Source organism: Camelus ferus, chromosome 31 (genome assembly GCF_009834535.1).
Source record: "Camelus ferus isolate YT-003-E chromosome 31, BCGSAC_Cfer_1.0, whole genome shotgun sequence".
Classification (NCBI taxonomy): domain Eukaryota; kingdom Metazoa; phylum Chordata; class Mammalia; order Artiodactyla; family Camelidae; genus Camelus; species Camelus ferus.
In genome coordinates this window covers 15,152,359-15,159,180 of record NC_045726.1, presented here as the reverse complement: position 1 = coordinate 15,159,180, position 6,822 = coordinate 15,152,359, and positions in this window count along the sequence as shown.

Below are 6,822 nucleotides of genomic sequence, written 5' to 3'. Positions count from 1 at the left end.
AAATGAAAACGTTTGTGTGAAACAGTCAGAACGCTGGTTGGAATATAATTACAATGCAATAATTCACTTAGCAGTTGTCAGCTACTGTGTTAAGGACTTTAATACACTTATCTCATGTAATCTGACTCTTTGAGACGAGCTGTGAGGGTCCTCGTTTACTCATGGGAAAGGCGGGACGCAGAGGGGTGAAGTATATGGTTTGAGGTGACAGGGACAAGAAAGGGACAGAGCCAAGATTCAAGCCATGTAAATGCTTTATCCAAGAAGGAGTGTCTGAAACAGTTGTCTCAAATTTGGAGGAAGCAGCCTGGTAAACCTTAAATGAAACTGGAAGGTAGACCTGAGATGGATTCAGCAGCTTTTCAGTCTTGGCCACATCACTCTCTCTCCTTGGCTGTGAGGTGAGAAGCTTCCAGGGCTGAGAGTGTGTGGAACAGCCTGGCCTTCCCATCACCCTGCAGGGCCTCCCCAGCGCTGCCCCTCCTTGAGCCGCCAGCCACCAAATGGTCCCTGTGCGTCCTGGATCTATTCTTCTGCCCAGAACCTGCAGGCTACAGGGAGAACTGTCCCCTCCCTCCCTCCCCCGCTGAGAAAAGAAGACACAAGAGCTTGGAGAGCCCACTCCTTGGCCCCCTAATTTTCCTTTCTAGTCCTCCAGCCATATCAACCCCAGAGAATGGAGTGTTTGGCAAGTGAAGAGGGATTCTGCTACCATGTAGGGGATTTAGTTAGAGCGAGTATTACATGGATGTGCAATGACATAGTACAACTGGTCTGCCTAATTAGCAGAAACTTAGAAAAAAGAAGGGAATTTGGCCTGAAGAAGCTTCTTTCAAATCCCAGATCCCAGTCCCAAGGGCAGCCTGGGCCCTGTCCCCTCCACCTCCTCCAGGAGAAACTCGCCCGCCGCCCTCCCTCTGAAGCCAGCTTTCAGAAATTTGGGATCTCTATCTTCCCCGCAGAAAAGGAATTTATTAAACGTTCACTGCATCCTGAATTGAGAAGTCAGCTGCCCAGAATCCATGATCAATATGTTGTCTCTAGGTGATGAAGTGTTTCCTTGGAACGCGTTCCTCTTGCTCTCTTCACGGTTCAGAGCTCCCGAGATCCGGGCTAGATTCAGGATTCAGCCGTCGGGGGGGCTCTGACCGCTGCTGACTTCATCCTCCGAGCGGTGCAGCCCTCCGGGATCTGCAGCGCCCAGCACGGGCTCTGAGCTGGCGCCTCCCGCCAGCGACTCAGCCACCGCTGTTTGCAGGGGACACCTGGCAAATGCAAGGTTCCCCCTCCCCATCGCCGCCACCCCACCGGCAGGGCTTGGGTGTGGACACTTGGTGAGGGGGTGGTGCCCTGTTGTTTTCTCCATTCATTCCAAGCCCACGTCTAACAGAGATGCTAGTGTAAGTCAGCCCCTGTGACATTAAAATTCCCCACCAGCCTCTCCTCTCAGCTCATGCTTTGGAGGACACGCCCTGCTGAGATGCCACCCCGCTCCGTTCATTTGTTTCCTCATATTCTTCACGGATGTGCGCTGCTTTCTGGCCGGGGTTCCGCTCTGCCACTCACCCTTCTGCATTCTCTGGCCTCGCCAATACTCGGTGCCAGTCCCTGTGACAGAAATGTCCAGGTTGACGTTTGCCCCGACTCCTGGGGACCCATTTATTTGACAACCTTCTGGGGGTCCTGAGAAGCCCAAGAGTGGGGGAGCCACACCTGGTGGTTGCTAGTGACCCCCACTGCCACCAGCCTCAGCGCCCGAACGTTTGGCTGTTGATTTATGGGTGACAGGAGGCCTTTGGTCATGTTATTATTCTGGACAGCTTCCCTGCTTCTTACCTTCTTCCCATGGCTGAGTGCCTACCTGCCTCTGGGCCCTTGGTCAACCAAGTGGGTCAAAAGAGTGCTAAGAGGGTGGAGGGTAGGAAGACGGGGTTACAAAGCCAGCCAGGGAGTGATGTCTGCGTGTCAGTAGCTGCCCCGGTTCTAGACAGAACAGAGTAAGAACTGCAAACTCAAGCAATTTCTCTTGGCTCTGCTTTGCATGCGTGCGTCTGTACATATGTATGTGCACAGATGCCTCGTGTGTGTGCGTGTGTGTGTGTGTGTGTGTGTGTGTGTGTGTGTTTTGGGAGGAGGTTGATTTCCATGTTTTTGAATCTTATAAATCAGGTGCAAAAAAAGAACCTAAACCTTGTTGTACTGGTCAGATATCAATGCATTACTGGACCAGTCCTAAAACTCAGCTTCTTACAGCAACAATGGCTTATCTTTGCTTTCGCCTCCGCAGTCTGCCTGGGGCTTGGCTGATCTAGACTGGGTTTTGCTGGCAAGGCTCTGCTCTGTGTGTCTCTTTCTCCTTGAACCAGTCTGCTATTTGAGGCATGTTCTCATGGGGACAACAGAGGCACGAGAGAGCCAGTGAAAACATGCAAGGCCCACGATGAGGCCACGACAACAGTGTGGACACAGGAAGAGAGTGAAGAGCTGGGGACAACAATTCGATCCACCACACTCTTGAGCATTATTTCTGCTCATTTCATCTGAATCAAAACCAGCAGAGATAAGACTGCCCACCTCTCCTTCCAGATTTTAGCCTACTTTCCAGGGTGCCCTCTTTTGTTTTCCCCATATGAAAGGGGGCTTCAGGAGCCTTGGGTTCAAGCAACATATCTGTGTCCTTTGGTTAAGGCTGCTCTGGGTGCGGGGGCTCACAGTACTGGGCAGAATTTCGCAACTGACGCTGGCAGGACTCCTGGACAACTGGACACTGAGCGAGCTGATGGGTGTTAGCTGCTGGCCCATGCCTGCCCCTAACTAGCACCGCCACTGTAGGCAAGAAATTTTTGTTCATTTCAATCTTCTTCGATTCTAGGAGTGGAGGATAAGAAAAATCTCAATGTTCTCAGCCTCAGGGCTAAGAATTTAGTATTCCACCTCTTCCCGACCTCCTCCTGTCTTGATTATCAATGCCCCTTTGCATCTCCTAGTGCTCTGTCATCCTCTTGCATTGTGGGGTTTCTTTGGGCAGCAAACAGCTGCCCATTTTGGGCTGTCCAGCATACCTATGTTTGGGGTACCTCTACCATGTGTATTTCACATGGAAGGAAGCAGAATCTACTTTCTTTGCTATGGGTTTAAAAAACCAGGCTCTTCTCCATCCTCTCTTGAAATAGGGCTGGACTAGGTCCTAGGTATTGGATCCATGCTTGGACAATCACCCAGATGTCCTGCTGTGAGTTGCACAAAGACAGGAAAGGGGCTGCCCTGGAAGTGGTAGCAGCAGCACTGAGGCCTCTCCAGGGGCTGGGATGGCCCGGGAGCCCGTGGTGCGCCCAGTGTCCAGTATGGCAGGGCAGTCCTGCACCACCCTGCCAGGGCCATGGCGGGAGGAGGGAGGCCTAGATGGGGAGGTGTTGGGGCAGCTGCAGGGAAGATGACCTTGCACAAGACAGCCCCAGTCCCCTGTTCCAGCCAGCTGCCGGCCAAGAGTCCCTCGGTGGCAGATGTCCAGACTACAGAACCACACAAGTTTGTTGGCCAACAAAGCACTATCTAGAGGCCTGCACAGGAATTGCCATCAAGGCCAGAACAGCCTAGTCAAAACCCCAATGAAAAAAATCCAGAATAGTCAAGCCTGCTGTGTGACTGAATATCCAATTTTCCAAATGCCTGCAGCAAAACAGAAAGTTCCGTTCACAAATATTTACTGAGTACTGCCCTGGCCTCAATGTATGCATTCCCCCCAGATCCGCATATTGACCCCCAATCCCCAGCGTGATGTGTCCAGGCCTTTGATTTGTAAAGGTGGCTGAGTGACGACACGGAGAAGTCAATGCCATTGAAAGAAATGAGTAATGTTACTCACGGTTCCCATAGAAACAAGAGGCTGGGCTTGTCACGTGAGGCCCAGGAGTGGCTTTTGGTCAGGAAGCAGGAGCAAGGGGAAGATTTAGATCTTTATTTGTGTTTTATACAAATTTTTTTGGGGGGGTGGTTTCCATGGGAAACACAAGGCAGGGCAGAGTAACCAGTTTAGGATTGGCTAGTTCAGGTAATATTGGTTGTCTTTGGGCTACAGCTACGGCCCCGAGTTGCCCGGCACCTGGCCCTGGGATGATTCAGGCAGAGGAGCACTGCCTCCTGGGATTCGCAGCCCAGATAGACAAGGTTTGGTCATGGGCTGGCTGTTTGCGTATCAGAGATGTGCTCCCGTTTGAAAGCTTTGCTTATCTCTAAGAATTGACTAGCCCTGGGAGGGGAGGGGAAGTCTCATCCATGAGTCAAAAAGGGTTTTAAAGATGTGAAAACATCATAACACAAAAAAATTTTAAAAATATGATTAATGCAAGAGGGGGTTATGTCACAAGGGTGGAGCCCTAATGAATGGGATTAGTGTCCTTCTGGAGGAGGCCCCAGAGAGCTCCCTCCCTCCTGTCACCATGTAAAGACACAGCAAGATGACGCCCCCACGAGCCAGGAAGCAGGCTGTCCCTGCTTCTTTCAGTGTTTGGAACTCGCAGCCTCCAGGACTGTGAGGAGTAAATTTCTGTTGTTCATAAGCTGCCCAGTCTATGACAGTCTGTTACGCAGCCTGAACAGCTAAGACAATTATCTTCCATGTGCCAGGGCCATGCTGAGCCCTCAGCATACACCATTGGAGAAAGCAAAGCTGAGGTCCTCAGGCGGCCTTACTCTCCAGTGAGGGTAGCAGGCATGTAAACAAAGCACTAAACGACCAGCACGATAAATGCAGGGTTATGCGTAAACTAGAGAGGTTAGAAGAAAGGAAGAAGATGATACTGGGGTAACCTTTAGAGAAGAGTTTAGGATGAGAGATGCGTCTTGGCATCTGATGGGGAAGCCGGGCTGGGTAATCCAGGCAAAGGGAATGGCATGAACAAAGTTACAGTGCATTAAAAATGTGTGTGTTGGGGGAGAGGGAGGGGTCAGTGGAGGAGAATGAGGTACTTGGAAACCATAGTTTTGTTTTTTTTTTTTTAAATCATTGTATTAGCCAGCTCTGGCTGCCAAACAAAATGCCAGGTTGCATAGCTTTAACAACAGAAATTTATTTTCTTGGAGTTCTGGAGGCTGGAAGTCAGTTTCTGGTGGAGCCTCTCTCCCTGGCTTGCAGACAAGTCCGTAACAATGGTTTCTGGAAGTCTTGAGAATAATTAATACTTCGCTCCTGGTACTTGTTGTCCTAGGCAGCTAACTGGATATATTGGGCTCCATCTCAGTCTGTACCCCAAACCAAAGCCACACTCTTTATTGCATTAAACCCCAGACAGAAGTATTTTGAGTTAGAGGACCCTGTGGTATGAAGGGACAAGAGAGAGATGTGGAGCCCAAAACAGCCTCCGTTAGCCTCACCACCGCTTGCCTGCTCTGTGTCTTTGGGCAAATTCCTGCACCGCCCTCCTCCTCCCCAAAGGCTCTTCCACCTGCCTCCATTAATAAGATCGAAAACCCACCTCATAGCTTTGTTGGTAGTCAGATAACACGAATGTACGTTGGCAAGTGCAAAGCACAGTCCCGGAGTGTATGAAGGAGACCAGGAAGGAGGGGGAGTCGCTCTGGAGATGCCTGGCTTCCAGGAGGAGGGCAGCCCTAGTTAGTGCAGCCTTGTTTGTGCCACAGGGGAGGCCTCTGGAAGCCCTTCATTCCTAATTACCCTTAATAATGAATGAAGACAATGGTAAATGTTATTAGAATAATTTACTGTTCATCAAGAACAAGGGACAATCAGAAGAATTCCTTATTAGTATTCACGTGTCCCTTTGCCGAAGGTGCTCCCACCACCCTGGGCTCCCAGGGTCCCCATCACGGGAACAGGACCCCCCCCTGCAGCCCCGAGCCGCTGTCTGCAGGGCTGTTAGGCAAGGGAAGTTATTGGCTGTGTAATTAACTATGTAATTAACTCGGAGTGCGGACTGCAGTCAGCACCTAATCTAATAGAAACCTGTAATTAAATTGCGTCTTTAATCCCAGGGAAAATCTCTGGATTTGGGTGTGGGAATCAACCTGGCAGGGTGCCCCCAGGTCTCCATTATCCTCAATTAGACAATTAATTGATATTCAAGTTACCTTTCTCATTCAGACCTAATTGAATTTCTCCCGACTCCCCATGAGGTGTAATGTGTTTATAAAGATGCTCTTCGCCATCCACCGCCTGGAGAAGCCACGGCAAAGCAGTCGTCGCCTCGCTCCCACAGCCACTTCCCCGGATATTACCTGCCAGCGAATGGCCCCTTTAAGAGACTGATTGGTGCTTTGTGTTCTCCGTGGTATCTTTGTATCCGCACAGTGATGAGAGGCTGGAGAGCGCAGCTCAACCTGTGACCAGTGAATTTGCCCTCCTCACTGCGCCAAAGTCAGGGAGTTGTTGCCAACACCTTTGCTTCGGTTTTTCAGCCCTCCTTTCACTCTGCCTGATTCTCCCCTGTGCCTTGGAGCTGACACCCTACTGAGTGCTTCTCCACCCTGCCTGCACCCACCTCCCTCCTCAAATCTAGCCCCGGGAGAACCATCGGCACAGGTGACTTGTCAGGCTTCCATGCTATCTCTACAAAGACAAGGCTCACAATCCTAGACCCCAGATGGCCTCCTCCAGGCCTGGTTTCCCCCTGGGGTGCACAGAAAAGCTGGGACTGGGAGGGGAGAGACCCCATGGAGCTGGAGGTGTGAGGGGAGACATAGAGTCTCAGGGTGAAAAGGACAGAAAGACAAGGGGAATTAGCATGGCGGCAGGAGACGAGGAGAGAGGAGGGGATGTGTCAGGGGAAGGATGAAACCAGCTGGAGAAATGGGAAGGTAGAGAGA